At 45.7% G+C, this 20,118-nt stretch overlaps 1 protein-coding gene across 4 annotated transcripts in view; it reads right to left on the reverse strand.

Annotated features, from left to right (window-relative positions):
* Nucleotides 1-20,118, reverse strand: part of PHF10 (PHD finger protein 10) — an 87,284-nt gene that overhangs the window by 16,318 nt on the left and 50,848 nt on the right. The gene's annotated exons all lie outside the window — the stretch shown is intronic.

Consider the following 20,118-nt stretch of genomic DNA (forward strand, 5'->3'; position numbering starts at 1 on the left):
AAAACATTGAAATAGAAAGTGTGAAACATTCATAGGTTTAAGTCTACATCTACAAAATAAATAGAACGGAGATTAAACTAAACACTTTAAACATTTCACAGGACAAACTGCCTATATTACACTCTTCTTTTTACTTAATATATATTTACATGCATCCATATATATATTTTTTTTCTCGCTTTTTTAAACAAACCTTTGGCGTTTTTTTGTTTGTGTTTAATCAAAAACCTGTGCAATGCGGGGTCCAGGAACAACTTGGAACAGAGTAAAGCTGGCTATACATCTACAGATTGCTTGTCAGATCTGGTTGGTTGGAACAAAAACCTGGTAATATCTGAGTGACAGTTTGTCAGTTTTCCAGAATTTCAAAGCAAAACAGTCAACTGCTCTCATCCATTACCAGGTTTTTGTTCCAACCAGCCAGATCGGACAATAAAATCTGAATATGTATGGCCAGCTTAAGGCAACATCACAAGTCTGTTTTATATCTGCCTCCCCAAGGTTCCACATTTTGAACAAAGACAGATGGATACTCGAGTAGAGAGTTGGACTGATGCACGTGGAAGATTTGAAGTCAGTCCGACACCCCATAGATATCACTGTTGACTTCAAGTTTGCATCTGCTGGTTAAAACTGGTACAGAGGGAAGCTATAAGAATGCCTTTATGCCCAAGGCCAACGTGACCCAAGGACAAACCATTTGTATTTCAGGGAAATTAATTTTCCTTTTTATACAATCTAGTCCCATTGTTTCAGTGCAGGAGCATCATAATACATGGTTGAAACCATTGCACATGTTCATGTATGCTTTATTTGTACTGTACAGACACTTTTCTGTCTCTTCATAAAAAAATAAACATTCCTCAGTTTTGTGCGACTCCCTACAAAACCATCTTCAGTCCAAGTGATGCAGCATATTAAAGTAAAACAACAACTTTTAGCATTCACAATAAATTAATGTTTTCATTGTACCTCTCTCTTACTAGGACATTCTTTTAACTAAGGTAATTGCTAAATGTTACAGCCTGCATCATTCCATCCATCTGGAGGGTTATGGGTACATTTACTAATCCTTGTGTTTTTAAATATTATTGGCCTTTTAAAACCAAAGACAAGGTGGCTTTGAAAAGTTGTACTTAAAAAAAAAAAATGTATCCCTTAAGGCTCTATTTACGAAGCCTTGTGTTGTCATACCTGGGCACCTCCAAGCATGTTTGCTGTGGGCCAGATAATTAAAATGACAATGTTTTTATTAGCAAGTCACAGCTAGTGAATGCATTGCGCTTTATAAATATCAACTATAAGCATGTTAAAAAGCCCCGGGTTTTGCAACACGGGCCGACAGACAACCCTGGGCAAAATTTTCACCGGTGCAAAAAATTGCCGCAAATTCACATGGTTTCCGCGAATCTGTGGCAGGTTTTGACTGTTTGTGTGGCCGTTTTCACCCATGCCATTTAACAACCCCCCCCCCTCACCACCACCACCACCAAAAGCCAGCAAAATCTTTGCCGTTCGTTTCGGCTGGCTAAAATTTGTCCGGTATTGAAGACGGCCCATGATGTTTCATAGATAAACCCCTAACAACACTAATGGCAGGGGGGGGGGGGGGGGGGGGGGGCACAAGAAAGTCTTTACTTCATACTCTGGGCTACTCTGTGATTTTAAGTATGAGTAAAATACTCTGTTTAAAGTTTCCCCTTGTCTAACACTAGCTTCACTCTTGATTATAGTGTAAAGGGGCATACACACGGAGCGACTTTGTGCCATTTTCTAAGCAATCTCACTAGATTGCTTAGAAAGTAAGTACAGATCTTTCCATTAGCAGGAGATTATCTCCTGATAACCAAGTCAGTGCATGCAGTCATGCAGTCAAAATATAGTCATATTGCTTAGCAAATGACTGCAAATCTCTTTTTGTGTACAGAATGAGAGATACTGAGTGCAATCTCTCATTCTGAACCACTACCCGGCCTTTTTCTGCTTAAGCAAAATTGCTTAGCACAAATCTCTGCATGTGTATGTGTTCTCCATGGGAGACCTGGACACCAGGAAATCGCCTACCCTAAATAGCTTAGCAAAATTGCTTAGCACACATCTCTACTTGTGTATGCCCCTTTACATAATGCCCCTCAAAGTGACCATCAAAGGAGAAGCATAGGAATCATCTCTGCGTGCAACACGTTTTAATAATTTTTTTTTGTTTTCTTTCTATTGCTCACTTACCAATATAGGCCATCATCCATAGAAGAAACCTGTATACCAGGCTATCCTTTCCTTTCAGTTGCATAAAATTATCCAACTGTTTAGTCATAAACACCCAATTAATTTAACACTGGTGTATGAAGTGTATATTATACATTATGGCTTGAAACTAAATACATTCTATAGACACAGGGTAGTAATTAAGTCGACAATAACAATGTTGACACTCACAATGTCGTCATTTGGGATGTCAACATTCTCAGAATGTCGATATTGGGGTTAGGCTGTTGGAGGGATTAGGTAATAGAGGAGATTAGGGATAGGGGTTACAGATAAAGCTTATGGATCGAGGTAGGTATACTTATTTGTGAAATAAAATGTCCTTGTGTGTGAAGATTCTCCTATTTGTAGATTAGACCTAGATTTTTTTAGCTTTAGTAGTACATCTGATATTTGTGATCAAGGTAGCTGAATGGTTAGCATAAAAACACCAAAAACAAAAAGTGCCTAGACATGGCAACTATGCCACAGACTTAAGTCTTCCTCCACTTAAAATGTGTTAATATTGTTTTGATCATCAACTGCCGCCAATAAAAGCAATACAACAAACAAAACTCTAAGACATAAGTTTTTATCAAACACAGTCTATAAACTACAGTGTTAACATTTGATGTAGCTTAAATAAATGTACTTCTACTTGGTTTAGCAAAACAACAATAAGAGAAAAGCGTTCTTCGGAACACGGGAAATATCAGATCTAGGTTTTTTCATATGAAGGGGATGGGGAGGGATTTTGGTAACACTGTTGACTGGATAATAGCAATAGCATGTGCGATAACAATGGTATTGTGTATATGCAAGCACCAGGAGACTGCTAAAGTAGCTTATGCCCCTTTCAGACCGCACAAATTAAACGATATATTGCCGTTTCTTTAACGGTAATATGTGCGGTCTGAAAGGTCCAGAGTGAATTTATCGTTTTAAAATAACCGGTATTTTAAAACGGTAAAAAAGCAGGGTCCTACACGTTTCAGACCAGTTTTTTTTGCGGTCTGAACAAGTCTGAAACGGTACCCACTCAGCAGTGAGCACTATTGATCCCCAGTGCCTGCATATTTAATGAGCCGACCGCTAATTACATATGTGCATATGTAATTAGTGGCTAATTACATATGTAATTAGCCGTTCATTACATATGCGCATATGTAATGAGCGGTCGGCTCATTAAATATGCACTGCGCTGGCTCAGAGGGACCAGCGCAGAGGGGACCTGGCTCGGAGGGGACCTCCCCAATGTGTTTAAGAAAACCCCCATGCGCCGGTACCTCGTGCCTTACGATCCCGGCTGTCGGCTCCTGCTTATAAAAAAATAAGTGACTTTCTGAAAATGGCTGCCCCATAGGAAAGACTGTTTGAAAAAACTGTCTTTGGTATGGGGGCAGCCATTTTCCGAAAGTCACTTTTTTTTATAAGCAGCAGAAGTCTGCACAGCCGGGATCCGCAAGGCATGAGGTACCGGCTGCACGGGGGGCTTCTTACACACATTGGGGGGGGGTTTAACTGTAACACATCATGTTACAGGGTGGGGAGGGGGGGGTTGCTGAAGACCGCACTGGCTTTGATCCTGGCTGGATAATATCCCGTTTAAGAGATGCGGTGTGAAAGGGGTTACCTGGCAGACCCGTTTTTAGAAACGTTTCAAAATACCTGGTCAAAGCCAGTTTTGCGGTCTGAAAGCAGCATTAGTTTGGGGATATAAGATTACACTCTGTGCTCCAGACTATAGTTTTAAAGGCTCAGATAAGTGATCTATAATTAAAAATCATTATCTTATTTATCTTCAGGTGCTGATTAGATTCACCACTGAGCAATGTTAGAAAACATCTTTTATTGTTTACTAAATCTGGAGAATTATTCAGAAGCACTAACACACTGCAATCCCTAGTCATACCAATAAATAAAATGACCCTGTCACCAATGTATGCAATAAAATAATTTGATCTCGGTTGTCTGTTTACAGATGCATGAGACACGGGGCCTGATTCAGGTTTGTATGTAAAGAAAAAAAAGGAACTGGGCAAAACCCTGTTGCACTGCAGGTGGGCAGATGTAACATGTGCACAGTGATTTAGAGTTGGGAGGGATGTTTGCAAACTGAAAACTACATTTCAGTGAAAAAATAAACATATAACATGTGAGCTACATGCAAAAGCATCCAGTATTTACGCTACACCCCTAAAAAATATACATTTATTTACTTCCCTTGCATTGCAACAGGGTTTGTTCCATACACAAAGTTACATGCTTTTCTTTTTGGTTTAATTATAAATGTGAATCAGACCCACGGAGCCTGCTGTCTGTGTGCAGTAGTAGTAATATACAAAAGGTGTGTACACATTAGATGATAAGATAAGTGATAAGCACGATAAAAAAAATTTGTGTGCATACTGTCTAATGCAGTGGTCAGGGAACTCGGTCCTCATTACCCCACACAGTGCATGTTTTGCTGGTAACCCAGGAGGCGCACAGGTGTACTAATTACTCACAGACACATATTGTAAGGTCCGCAGGTGGAGTTAATTATTTCACTTGTGATTCTGTGAGGAGACCTGCAAAACATGCACTGCATGGGGTAATGAGGACCGAGTTCCCTGACCACTGGTCTAAGGTGTACAGCAGTGGTGTCAAACTCATGGTCCTCCAGCTGTTGTGGAACTAAACATCCCAGAATGCCCTGCCACAGTTTTAGCAATCCATTATATAAAATCTGTTGCAGGGCATGCTGGGATGTTTCACAACAACTGTTGTGCTGTGAGTTTGGAAATGGTAGCATGACGAGTGAAAACACTACACTAATTGTGGATCCACGTGCTCAGGTGTCAACATTGACACCAAAAACTCCCTGGAAATCATCATGTCGACCTGTTGTCATTGTCGGCCTAGTGAATTTTGGCCTAATGCTTGTCCACCTATCCAGACCTAATCCAGCTAATCCACACCCATGCCATATATACGTGGACACGTTATAAACCAGATTATTAGGCATTAAGTTTGTTTTCAGGCACACAAACTCTCTGATGCTGAGACTATTGTAAATATTGACTGCATTATCTACGCAGGAGGCTATCATTAATCTGACAGCTGTCAATCATAGGAATGACAGCGAAGCTGCTTGGTTATAAACCAAAATGGCCTCTTGCAAACGGATAATTCAGCCTGAAAATAAATACGGCCTGATATAAGCCAACCCAAGCAGTAAACATCAACAAAACACTGAGTATTTTCATGTCATTAATAAGGTTTTTTCTATTTTTATTACAAAAAATATATATATTTATATAAGTCTATGATAAATAAATCTATTCATTAAGGAGACAAAGCTATTAAAAGGGGGGAGGGGGTTCCATGTGGGACAGCACATTCTACGATCCTGCTCAGTACGCATAGCAAACAGGAAAGTTATTTGAAAAGAGCCCCTCCCAGAACACACATTATGCAAATTGGAGTTCCAGGTGTCCTATAGTACAGTGGTTCCCAACCCTGGTCCTCAAGTACACCTGGTCCACAGTGCACGTTTTCCAGGTCACACGGCAGGTGCACTCATTATTCAGGCACATTTGAAAAGATCCACAGGTGGAGCGTATTATAGCATTTGTAATTCTGTGTGGAGACCTGCAAAACATGCACTGTTGGGGGTACTTGAGGACCAGGGTTGGGAACCACAGCTATAGTACATCCAGTCCCACCATATTTGCAATGTTTGATGGGCAGGATTAATCAGGGTTGTCCAGTACAGACAACCCCTATCAGAAGATAGACAACAATGAACATATGCTACAAAAAAGCTCTGAACTAAGAAAGACTGGGGTCAGCATCGACTATAGGGGCTTTCAGAATTGAAGTCTTTCTCAGATACCATGATTATACCAGTTATACCAGTTAATGAAAACTTCCTTAAATAAAAGTTAGCCATCCTGCTGGAATAAATCTCTAGCAGAGAATTTTTGTTTTATATATACTTTTAACAGATACAACAAAGTCTTATTTTCCTAAAGCACTAGGCTAGGTAAATTGGTGTTACTGTGGAGAGGAGATTCTCAATAACTTCTGTATTAAATGCAAACTTTTTAAAAATGTCCTCAAAAGCTGCCGCTGTCAAACAATTTACATAAAAAAAAAAACGAGAGAGTTATGGTAGACCTACCTTAGGTTAACTCTCTTTCTTTTAGGTTCATGGTACCCACAGGGTGACATTGGGGTTGTAGGCGGTTTAGAGGACCGTGGCACCAATCCTGGCACCATCAGTAGTGAGGAGAATTCAATCTGTGAACCAGAAAGGACGTCCCTGGTTCAGGTGAGGCAATTGTAGCCACCACTGGAGAGATATCCGAACTTCTGGAGTCAGTGCCATGAATGTGGTCCTTATGCGCATAAGTTGTCCGTCCTATTTCTGAAGGATCAGACGTTGGAGGGGGCGGGAGTGAAATTGTGCCCATGTCGAATGTTGACACCATTAGACCCAGAATTTGCATTGGATGGATACTCTGGGGCTCTGTAAGAAGAGGCATATCCTTCTTTGTAGAGATTGACACTTGTCCCCTGGTAGGAACAATCTCTGTGTCTGGGAGTCTAGACACGCACCCAGGTGCCACATCTGACATGACGGAGTGAGGGAGGACTTCTCCCAATTGAGGAGCCAACCGTGCTGTAGGAGAACAGCAATCATTGTTTGTAAATGTGCTAATGGCACTACCGGTGACTTTGCTACGAGGAACAAATCGTCCAGGTAGGGAAATGCTCTTATCCCCTGGAGATGCAGATATGCCGCCATTACTGCCATCACCTTGGTAAACACCTGAGGGGCAGTGGCCAAGCCAAATGGAAGGGCCTGGAATTGAAAAAGGTGGGACAGAATCGCAAACCGGAGAAATCTCTGGTGTGAAGGAAGTATGGGTACATGTAGATATGCATCCCGTACATCTAGGGACACCATGTAATCTCCCGGTTCTAATGCTAGAACTATTGTCCTCAGGGTTTCCATGCAGAATTTTGGCACTGACAAATTTGTTGAGTGCCTTCAAATTTAGTATGGGCCTGTAAGTCCCATTTGGTTTTGGGACTAGGAACAGTGTGGAGTAAAAATCGATCCCTCGCTGGTGTTGAGGGACTGGTATAATGACCTGAGACCATCAGGGAGGCGAATATTTGCAATAATTTTTGCGGATTGTGAGGGAGGCCTGTACAAAATAACTTTTGGGGGGGGGGTTCTTTTGAACGAGATGGAGTATCCCCGTGGCACGACTTCTTTCACCCAAAGTTCCGCCGATGTGGTGAGCCACTATTGTGTGAATTGTAGAGGTCTGCCTCCTACTTTGGAGGTCCCCCTGCGGGAGGCCCACCCCGTCATACTGCAGGTTTATCTGGCTTGACTAGGGGTTGTCTAGTGGCCCAGACTTGGTTGATGAGCGAGGAAAGGAGTGACCTCTCGCTTTACCTTGGGGATGAAAGGACCGAAAAGGTGTAGTTTTCGGTCTCTGAGGGAGAGCTGAGGGAAGGCATGCAGTCTTAGCTGCTGACAGCGAGGCTACAATTTTTATTGAGCTCTTCATCATAAACAAAACATCCCCCTTAAAGGGTAGCATTTCTAGTGTCTTTTTAGACTGTAGGTCAGCCTTCCAGGCAGTGTTCCCTCTAAGCTGTGCGCGCGTGCACACAACTCAACGAGCGTGCGCACAGACATTACAACAGAGCGCACAAAGCAGCAGTGGTCCCTTTTTGCAGTTGTGGACTCAATTAATGTGCGTTTCACCCATTAACTACATTGTGTGCTGTGTTTCGAATGTTTAAATGTTTAATATCATTTTGAAGTAAAGTTAACACAAATGCTGAACGTCATTTTCCAGTTATATATAAGTGACGCACAATTTTTTTTAATTTCCTTCCAAAGTTGCACAACCAAAATCTTTTGCCGCACACAGCCTTCGTAAAATTAGAGGGAACATTGCTTCCAGGGCCGTAGCCACAGGATATGATGTGCCAATACAGAGTTTGCAGATGCCTTTGCTGCTAGGACTCCAGCATCAGACAATGCCTCCATTATATATATATATATATATACACAGAGGAGGATCCGGCACAGCAGGTCTTGAGGTGGCCAAGGAAGGTTGTAACTGCCCAGGTGCCAACGATAGGGACCTTTCAGCCCCTTGTATATAAATAGGAAAAGAACGGGCACTCAGGGTCTTGATGGTAGTGAAAATAAAGGACTGTTTATTCAGTCAGATGGTCCGTCTACGTTTCGGGGTCTCCCCCTTCGTCAGGACAGGTAATGGGTATAACAACAAGCAAGTGCAATACAAGTGAATTATAAAGGCTCAGTGACTTACCCCTCCTGCAGCTTGCGCTCACTCTCCGGGACCGCTGGGCTGACTTCCGGGTGCGATCGCGCCGTGATGACGTCACCGTGATTGACAGTGTCATCCCTCCGGCGCATCAGAGCGGGGCTGGCCTGCGGTCACGTGGGGCGGGCTGTGGGGAGGCATACAGAGCGTCATACAGTGCAAAAAACATTATGCATGGTACATACAAATTGTGAACATTGATGCTTCAATGACATGTCAATATAGTGAAAAGTGAATCCAGGACACAGCACCTGAAAACATAAATATGCAAACATTAGTGATATCGCACTGCAAATTATACAAAAAAGCTATACGTGAGGTGGTGCTGACATCTAGTGGTGGACATGTGTATCAAGTAGAAAATACAGAAATGGTTAAAAACAAAGCAAGCTGCACTGAGTACAGTGTAGCAGGAATACATGCATATCGTGTGACATGTATGCTCGGTGTGCTCACAGCACTACCTGCTGAACTCATACTGCAAATGCGACTGGCATATGTCTGTAAAGAATAAAATGAACCCGTAGGTTTGACAAATGTAACAGTTGCCGAGTGTGCCCGCAGAATGGTGCAAAGAAAGATCTGAAGGCAAAGGACATGGCTGCACTAAGTGGGACCCAGAACTGGGCTCAGTCAGCAGGGCTATTACAAGAAATTGTGGAGCCCCAAGGACTCGTTGAGGCCCTTAGGGGCCAGAGTATCAAGTTTATAGATCCACTGTGACTCCAATTGGAGGAGTTTTTTGGATCTATCACCCCTACGAATGGAAGCTGGAATGTGGTCCACAATTCTATAACGGAGCATGGCCATATTATGTTTTGCTCGGGCAAAGTGCCGGGCAACTGGTTGTTCACTCTTACCCGATACAAGCGCTGCCCTGATGGCACTGCGGTGCTGTGCCATACGGACCTTAAAGGTGCAGTCGGTTTTGCCGACGTAATTAAGCCCACACGGGCATTGGATGACATAAATGACGTGACTGGTAGTACACGTCAAGGGCCACTTGATTTTAAATTTCTTACCCGAAAAAGGATGAGCTATCTCGGTGCAGGTGACAAGGTAGCTGCACGTTGTGCAACCCAAGCACCTATAGCACCCTGTTCTCGTGGGCCTAATAGTGCGGGTCTGCTTTTCAAAATTGGAAATTTCCGTCTTAACGAGAAGGTCACGTAAATTGGGCCCTCGCTTGTAACTGGGCATGAGTTTGATGTTTTTGAACATGGGAAGATCGGGGTCACTTTTAACTATGTCCCACCACTGCTTGGCTTTGCGGGACGTGACCAAGCTGGAAGAGCTATAGTCATTGACCCAAGGGATACTGGGTGGCTTGACCTTGGGACTACTTTTAGCGATCAAATCAATACGATTTTGTGCCAGCGCTTTGGATTTTGCCAACAGCAATTCGGTGGTGGGATAGCCCCTCTGTTCAAATTTTTTGACCATAATGTCTAGTTGTGTATTTGTCTCACTGATAGTGTCAGTGATTCTGCAGACCCTAAGAAACTGCGAGTATGGCAGACTTTCCACTGTGCCACGGGGGTGGAAACTGTCATGCCGCAGAAGGGTGTTCCGGTCTGTAGGTTTAACAAACAGAGACGTATGTAGCTGGCCGTCAGTAATAGAAATGGACAGGTCCAGGAATGAGATGGTACTTTGACTAGTCGTAAGAGTGAGTTTGATGGGGTGCGTCGAGCTGTTCTGGGTCTCTACCATGTCAGTGAGTGGGACTAGAGGACCTCTCCCTGGCCCTTATTCTGGTTGGTGCGGTCAGAGCCGCACACGGGGCTCCGACCGCACAAACCAAGGGCCGCCCACCAGACGGATCGCCACGGCCGTCCTTACACGGACGGCTGGCGATCCGCACAAAAATGGTGGAGGCGTACGCCTCCACCATGGTGGGAGCTGCCCCCTGCATTCGATGGTCGTCGACCATCGAAGGCAGGGCCGCACGCCGCGGCAGCTCCCGCAAGCTGAGACCACACGGACAATCGTCCGTGTGGTAGCTTGTATGGGGGCTGAAAGCTGACATCCGGCGACGTCAGCTTTCCGCCCCCATGTCATGGTAATGAGGGCGTCATGCCCTCATTACCATGCATACGCCCCGCGTTTGCATGGGAACGCCCATGAAACGCGGGGCGTACACATAGGGAAATGAGGGCATGATGCCTCTCACGCCCCTATACGCCCCCTTTGCGGCGGACGAAAGACGTCTGCGGCGAAGGGGGCTGCACATGCGCAGAATGACCTCTGCGCATGTGCAGACCAAAAACATCGGCGGTACGGCCGCACGCGGGCCGTACCGTGCCGATTAGAATAAGGGCCCATAAGAGGAAGAGGTCGTCTATGTACCGTACGTAAAGATCCATGTTAGGATGGACACCAGGATTGTCAAGAAGTAAAGATTTCTCCACTTGCCACATATAGGCATTTGCAAAGGACGGAGCTACTGGGGAACCCATAGCACACCCCGTCCTTTGCAAATAATAGCCTCCATCAAAGAAAAAATAATTGTGTGACAATGTATGGCTCAACAATTTAACGAAAAAGTCAACTGGTGGTCCGTGGTACAGCGGATTGTTCTGGATCAGTGTGGCCACTGCCTGTACCCCCTCCGTATGTGGGATACAAGTATAAAGACTTGTAACATCTAGAGTCGCCAGTGAGACGTCTGTCATATCAGGATTTAAATGCAAGAATTTTTGTAAAAGAGAGGTGGAATCACGCAAGTAAGTCGGGAGGTTTTGAATGCAGGGTTGTAAAAATGTATCTAGATACACCGCTATCGGTTCGCACAGCGACCCTCTGGCAGAGATGATGGGTCTGCCAGGGGGGTGCTGTGCGTCCTTATGTAACTTGGGAATGCTGTAAAACAGAGGTATGACGGGAAAGGCCGTGGTCAATTTTCTAAACACAGTGTCGGATATAATGGCATTATTCTTGGCAGTTGACAGTAAGGTGTCAAGCGTGTGCTTAAATTTGACAGTGGGATCACCGTGTAATTTCTCATAGGTAAGAGGGTCATGTAGTAACCGATAGCAATCATTGCGATAATAACTGGTATTCATGACCACTATGGCTCCCCCCTTATCCGCACTGCGGATGATGATGTCAGTGCGCTGACTAAGCTCCTTGAGAGCTACTCTCTCAGCAACAGGTAAGTTGGGGAATACCTTGGGAGGGGGGGAAGGGATGGCAGAATCCAATAGCCGTGAGAAAGTTTTAATGGATGCATTAGTCGACTGTGGGTCGAATTTCGACCTGGGGCCTAGATTTTTTATGGCCATAGGTAAAGTCTCATCAGTGGCAGGGGAAGGATTTTTGGAGAAATACTCCTTGAGCTTCAGGTTTCTATGGAACCTGTATGTGTCCACTGTCCACCGGAATTCGTCCGGGCCTCTGGATGGCACAAAAGATAAACCTCGACTGAGGACTTGCATCTCTGCGGCGGATAGCGGGGTTGATGATAAGTTAAATATTATGTCCTGGACCCCCTCGGTGGCTTGCGCTTGGTTTTTGCGGCGCTTTTGGCCTCCTCGCCTGGTAGGTCTTTTGGGCCGGTTTTGCCCCCGGCTCTGGTGTTCACCCCTAAAGGGCTCGGACCGCGGCTGGTGGTTGGTCCTCCTCTGCGTGCTGAATCGGTGTCACTCCCAGATGTGCTGGAATTCTGGAAGCGCTGTCGGTAACCGGTACGCCCACCAAATCTCCCTCTGGTGGATGGTCTTGAGGTGCTGCCCAGCCAGGGATATACCGCGTGCTGCTCGTTGTCCAGCTGCACTTTCTTTAATTTGTCTTTTTTGAAACGGAGAAGTTCCGTCTTGTAAGACTCCACTTGGGCTTTCAGTTTGTCCAGCCACTTAGTGGTCGGGTCAGCAATCAGGGAGGCTAAATTGGTGGCTTCAAAGGAGGAGATCTTGGCCTGAGTGGTGGAGTGTTCTTTCTTGGATTCTTCTATCACTAGAAGCATGAGGTCCATAGAACACTTATTTAATATGGATATCCACCTTTTACAAAAAGGCACACTATAGCGACCAATGGTGGGGGTGTTATGCACCCTAAACCCTCTGGGTATTTGTTTGTTTCTGTATTAGTCGGAAAGTGTGCGGGCGTGATAGAGAAAATCTATCTCTCTCTTTTTGAGTTTAAACAACTCTTTAAAGATGTCGTCGTTGGTATTGATATCGGTTTCATTAAAGGCAGGGTCTTTGCAGAGAATATCATCTGCTTCAGCTTCAGAGTAGCTGTGATGGTCCACGTTATCACACTGTAGTACGTATGCTGCTGCAGCCGGGAACTCAGGTTCAGTCTGTGACATAATCAGTCAAAAAAGCAGTGTCCGTGAACAACAGAAGTCTGCAGCTTCTGTAGAACCTCAACCCTTCACACTGGGGGGAGGAAGTGATGATGGTAATCCAAACAGGAATGGGAGCAAGGTGAACTGAGCAGGGTGAAAAGGCTTGCCTGGTGCCTGGTATCATGTGTTAGCTGCAACAGGGATATAGCAGCCTGCACATAAATATGCACAGAGGAGGATCCGGCACAGCAGGTCTTGAGGTGGCCAAGGAAGGTTGTAACTGCCCAGGTGCCAACGATAGGGACCTTTCAGCCCCTTGTATATAAATAGGAAAAGAACGGGCACTCAGGGTCTTGATGGTAGTGAAAATAAAGGACTGTTTATTCAGTCAGATGGTCCGTCTACGTTTCGGGGTCTCCCCCTTCGTCAGGACAGGTAATGGGTATAACAACAAGCAAGTGCAATACAAGTGAATTATAAAGGCTCAGTGACTTACCCCTCCTGCAGCTTGCGCTCACTCTCCGGGACCGCTGGGCTGACTTCCGGGTGCGATCGCGCCGTGATGACGTCACCGTGATTGACAGTGTCATCCCTCCGGCGCATCAGAGCGGGGCTGGCCTGCGGTCACGTGGGGCGGGCTGTGGGGAGGCATACAGAGCGTCATACAGTGCAAAAAACATTATGCATGGTACATTCAAATTGTGAACATTGATGCTTCAATGACATGTCAATATAGTGAAAAGTGAATCCAGGACACAGCACCTGAAAACATAAATATGCAAACATTAGTGATATCGCACTGCAAATTATACAAAAAAGCTATACGTGAGGTGGTGCTGACATCTAGTGGTGGACATGTGTATCAAGTAGAAAATACAGAAATGGTTAAAAACAAAGCAAGCTGCACTGAGTACAGTGTAGCTGGAATACATGCATATCGTGTGACATGTATGCTCGGTGTGCTCACAGCACTACCTGCTGAACTCATACTGCAAATGCGACTGGCATATGTCTGTAAAGAATAAAATGAACCCGTAGGTTTGACAAATGTAACAGTTGCCGAGTGTGCCCGCAGAATGGTGCAAAGAAAGATCTGAAGGCAAAGGACATGGCTGCACTAAGTGGGACCCAGAACTGGGCTCAGTCAGCAGGGCTATTACAAGAAATTGTGGAGCCCCAAGGACTCGTTGAGGCCCTTAGGGGCCAGAGTATCAAGTTTATAGATCCACTGTGACTCCAATTGGAGGAGTTTTTTGGATCTATCACCCCTACGAATGGAAGCTGGAATGTGGTCCACAATTCTATAACGGAGCATGGCCATATTATGTTTTGCTCGGGCAAAGTGCCGGGCAACTGTTTGTTCACTCTTACCCGATACAAGCGCTGCCCTGATGGCACTGCGGTGCTGTGCCATACGGACCTTAAAGGTGCAGTCGGTTTTGCCGACGTAATTAAGCCCACACGGGCATTGGATGACATAAATGACGTGACTGGTAGTACACGTCAAGGGCCACTTGATTTTAAATTTCTTACCCGAAAAAGGATGAGCTATCTCGGTGCAGGTGACAAGGTAGCTGCACGTTGTGCAACCCAAGCACCTATAGCACCCTGTTCTCGTGGGCCTAATAGTGCGGGTCTGCTTTTCAAAATTGGAAATTTCCGTCTTAACGAGAAGGTCACGTAAATTGGGCCCTCGCTTGTAACTGGGCATGAGTTTGATGTTTTTGAACATGGGAAGATCGGGGTCACTTTTAACTATGTCCCACCACTGCTTGGCTTTGCGGGACGTGACCAAGCTGGAAGAGCTATAGTCATTGACCCAAGGGATACTGGGTGGCTTGACCTTGACCTTACTACTACTCGCTAAAAGTAGTCCCAAGGTCAAGCCACCCAGTATCCCTTGGGTCAATGACTATAGCTCTTCCAGCTTGGTCACGTCCCGCAAAGCCAAGCAGTGGTGGGACATAGTTAAAAGTGACCCCGATCTTCCCATGTTCAAAAACATCAAACTCATGCCCAGTTACAAGCGAGGGCCCAATTTACGTGACCTTCTCGTTAAGACGGAAATTTCCAATTTTGAAAAGCAGACCCGCACTATTAGGCCCACGAGAACAGGGTGCTATAGGTGCTTGGGTTGCACAACGTGCAGCTACCTTGTCACCTGCACCGAGATAGCTCATCCTTTTTCGGGTAAGAAATTTAAAATCAAGTGGCCCTTGACGTGTACTACCAGTCACGTCATTTATGTCATCCAATGCCCGTGTGGGCTCAATTACGTCGGCAAAACCGACTGCACCTTTAAGGTCCGTATGGCACAGCACCGCAGTGCCATCAGGGCAGCGCTTGTATCGGGTAAGAGTGAACAACCAGTTGCCCGGCACTTTGCCCGAGCAAAACATAATATGGCCATGCTCCGTTATAGAATTGTGGACCACATTCCAGCTTCCATTCGTAGGGGTAATAGATCCAAAAAACTCCTCCAATTGGAGTCACAGTGGATCTATAAACTTGATACTCTGGCCCCTAAGGGCCTCAACGAGTCCTTGGGGCTCCACAATTTCTTGTAATAGCCCTGCTGACTGAGCCCAGTTCTGGGTCCCACTTAGTGCAGCCATGTCCTTTGCCTTCAGATCTTTCTTTGCACCATTCTGCGGGCACACTCGGCAACTGTTACATTTGTCAAACCTACGGGTTCATTTTATTCTTTACAGACATATGCCAGTCGCATTTGCAGTATGAGTTCAGCAGGTAGTGCTGTGAGCACACCGAGCATACATGTCACACGATATGCATGTATTCCAGCTACACTGTACTCAGTGCAGCTTGCTTTGTTTTTAACCATTTCTGTATTTTCTACTTGATACACATGTCCACCACTAGATGTCAGCACCACCTCACGTATAGCTTTTTTGTATAATTTGCAGTGCGATATCACTAATGTTTGCATATTTATGTTTTCAGGTGCTGTGTCCTGGATTCACTTTTCACTATATTGACATGTCATTGAAGCATCAATGTTCACAATTTGAATGTACCATGCATAATGTTTTTTGCACTGTATGACGCTCTGTATGCCTCCCCACAGCCCGCCCCACGTGACCTCAGGCCAGCCCCGCTCTGATGCGCCGGAGGGATGACACTGTCAATCACGGTGACGTCATCACGGCGCGATCGCACCCGGAAGTCAGCCCAGCGGTCCCGGAGAGTGAGCGCAAGCTGCAGGAGGGGTAAGTCACTGAGCCTTTATAATTCACTTGTATTGCACTTGCTTGTTGTTATACCCATTACCTGTCCTGACGAAGGGGGAGACCCCGAAACGTAGACGGACCATCTGACTGAATAAACAGTCCTTTATTTTCACTACCATCAAGACCCTGAGTGCCCGTTCTTTTCCTATTTATATACAAGGGGCTGAAAGGTCCCTATCGTTGGCACCTGGGCAGTTACAACCTTCCTTGGCCACCTCAAGACCTGCTGTGCCGGATCCTCCTCTGTGCATATTTATGTGCAGGCTGCTATATCCCTGTTGCAGCTAACACATGATACCAGGCACCAGGCAAGCCTTTTCACCCTGCTCAGTTCACCTTGCTCCCATTCCTGTTTGGATTACCATCATCACTTCCTCCCCCCAGTGTGAAGGGTTGAGGTTCTACAAAAGCTGCAGACTTCTGTTGTTCACGGACACTGCTTTTTTGACTGATTATGTCACAGACTGAACCTGAGTTCCCGGCTGCAGCAGCATACGTACTACAGTGTGATAACGTGGACCATCACAGCTACTCTGAAGCTGAAGCAGATGATATTCTCTGCAAAGACCCTGCCTTTAATGAAACCGATATCAATACCAACGACGACATCTTTAAAGAGTTGTTTAAACTCAAAAAGAGAGAGATAGATTTTCTCTATCACGCCCGCACACTTTCCGACTATTACAGAAACAAACAAATACCCAGAGGGTTTAGGGTGCATAACACCCCCACCATTGGTCGCTATAGTGTGCCTTTTTGTAAAAGGTGGATATCCATATTAAATAAGTGTTCTATGGACCTCATGCTTCTAGTGATAGAAGAATCCAAGAAAGAACACTCCACCACTCAGGCCAAGATCTCCTCCTTTGAAGCCACCAATTTAGCCTCCCTGATTGCTGACCCGACCACTAAGTGGCTGGACAAACTGAAAGCCCAAGTGGAGTCTTACAAGACGGAACTTCTCCGTTTCAAAAAAGACAAATTAAAGAAAGTGCAGCTGGACTACGAGCAGCACGCGGTATATCCCTGGCTGGGCAGCACCTCAAGACCATCCACCAGAGGGAGATTTGGTGGGCGTACCGGTTACCGACAGCGCTTCCAGAATTCCAGCACATCTGGGAGTGACACCGATTCAGCACGCAGAGGAGGACCAACCACCAGCCGCGGTCCGAGCCCTTTAGGGGTGAACACCAGAGCCGGGGGCAAAACCGGCCCAAAAGACCTACCAGGCGAGGAGGCCAAAAGCGCCGCAAAAACCAAGCGCAAGCCACCGAGGGGGTCCAGGACATAATATTTAACTTATCATCAACCCCGCTATCCGCCGCAGAGATGCAAGTCCTCAGTCGAGGTTTATCTTTTGTGCCATCCAGAGGCCCGGACAAATTCCGGTGGACAGTGGACACATACAGGTTCCATAGAAACCTGAAGCTCAAGGAGTATTTCTCCAAAAATCCTTCCCCTGCCACTGATGAGACTTTACCTATGGCCATAAAAAATCTAGGCCCCAGGTCGAAATTCGACCCACAGTCGACTAATGCATCCATTAAAACTTTCTCACGGCTATTGGATTCTGCCATCCCTTCCCCCCCTCCCAAGGTATTCCCCAACTTACCTGTTGCTGAGAGAGTAGCTCTCAAGGAGCTTAGTCAGCGCACTGACATCATCATCCGCAGTGCGGATAAGGGGGGAGCCATAGTGGTCATGGATACCAGTTATTATCGCAATGATTGCTATCGGTTACTACATGACCCTCTTACCTATGAGAAATTACACGGTGATCCCACTGTCAAATTTAAGCACACGCTTGACACCTTACTGTCAACTGCCAAGAATAATGCCATTATATCCGACACTGTGTTTAGAAAATTGACCACGGCCTTTCCCGTCATACCTCTGTTTTACAGCATTCCCAAGTTACATAAGGACGCACAGCACCCCCCTGGCAGACCCATCATCTCTGCCAGAGGGTCGCTGTGCGAACCGATAGCGGTGTATCTAGATACATTTTTACAACCCTGCATTCAAAACCTCCCGACTTACTTGCGTGATTCCACCTCTCTTTTACAAAAATTCTTGCATTTAAATCCTGATATGACAGACGTCTCACTGGCGACTCTAGATGTTACAAGTCTTTATACTTGTATCCCACATACGGAGGGGGTACAGGCAGTGGCCACACTGATCCAGAACAATCCGCTGTACCACGGACCACCAGTTGACTTTTTCGTTAAATTGTTGAGCCATACATTGTCACACAATTATTTTTTCTTTGATGGAGGCTATTATTTGCAAAGGACGGGGTGTGCTATGGGTTCCCCAGTAGCTCCGTCCTTTGCAAATGCCTATATGTGGCAAGTGGAGAAATCTTTACTTCTTGACAATCCTGGTGTCCATCCTAACATGGATCTTTACGTACGGTACATAGACGACCTCTTCCTCTTATGGAGAGGTCCTCTAGTCCCACTCACTGACATGGTAGAGACCCAGAACAGCTCGACGCACCCCATCAAACTCACTCTTACGACTAGTCAAAGTACCATCTCATTCCTGGACCTGTCCATTTCTATTACTGACGGCCAGCTACATACGTCTCTGTTTGTTAAACCTACAGACCGGAACACCCTTCTGCGGCATGACAGTTTCCACCCCCGTGGCACAGTGGAAAGTCTGCCATACTCGCAGTTTCTTAGGGTCTGCAGAATCACTGACACTATCAGTGAGACAAATACACAACTAGACATTATGGTCAAAAAATTTGAACAGAGGGGCTATCCCACCACCGAATTGCTGTTGGCAAAATCCAAAGCGCTGGCACAAAATCGTATTGATTTGATCGCTAAAAGTAGTCCCAAGGTCAAGCCACCCAGTATCCCTTGGGTCAATGACTATAGCTCTTCCAGCTTGGTCACGTCCCGCAAAGCCAAGCAGTGGTGGGACATAGTTAAAAGTGACCCCGATCTTCCCATGTTCAAAAACATCAAACTCATGCCCAGTTACAAGCGAGGGCCCAATTTACGTGACCTTCTCGTTAAGACGGAAATTTCCAATTTTGAAAAGCAGACCCGCACTATTAGGCCCACGAGAACAGGGTGCTATAGGTGCTTGGGTTGCACAACGTGCAGCTACCTTGTCACCTGCACCGAGATAGCTCATCCTTTTTCGGGTAAGAAATTTAAAATCAAGTGGCCCTTGACGTGTACTACCAGTCACGTCATTTATGTCATCCAATGCCCGTGTGGGCTTAATTACGTCGGCAAAACCGACTGCACCTTTAAGGTCCGTATGGCACAGCACCGCAGTGCCATCAGGGCAGCGCTTGTATCGGGTAAGAGTGAACAACCAGTTGCCCGGCACTTTGCCCGAGCAAAACATAATATGGCCATGCTCCGTTATAGAATTGTGGACCACATTCCAGCTTCCATTCGTAGGGGTGATAGATCCAAAAAACTCCTCCAATTGGAGTCACAGTGGATCTATAAACTTGATACTCTGGCCCCTAAGGGCCTCAACCAGTCCTTGGGGCTCCACAATTTCTTGTAATAGCCCTGCTGACTGAGCCCAGTTCTGGGTCCCACTTAGTGCAGCCATGTCCTTTGCCTTCAGATCTTTCTTTGCACCATTCTGCGGGCACACTCGGCAACTGTTACATTTGTCAAACCTACGGGTTCATTTTATTCTTTACAGACATATGCCAGTCGCATTTGCAGTATGAGTTCAGCAGGTAGTGCTGTGAGCACACCGAGCATACATGTCACACGATATGCATGTATTCCAGCTACACTGTACTCAGTGCAGCTTGCTTTGTTTTTAACCATTTCTGTATTTTCTACTTGATACACATGTCCACCACTAGATGTCAGCACCACCTCACGTATAGCTTTTTTGTATAATTTGCAGTGCGATATCACTAATGTTTGCATATTTATGTTTTCAGGTGCTGTGTCCTGGATTCACTTTTCACTATATTGACATG

Source organism: Crinia signifera, chromosome 3 (assembly GCF_055691185.1).
Source record: "Crinia signifera chromosome 3, ASM5569118v1, whole genome shotgun sequence".
In the NCBI taxonomy this organism is placed as follows: Eukaryota; Metazoa; Chordata; class Amphibia; order Anura; family Myobatrachidae; genus Crinia; species Crinia signifera.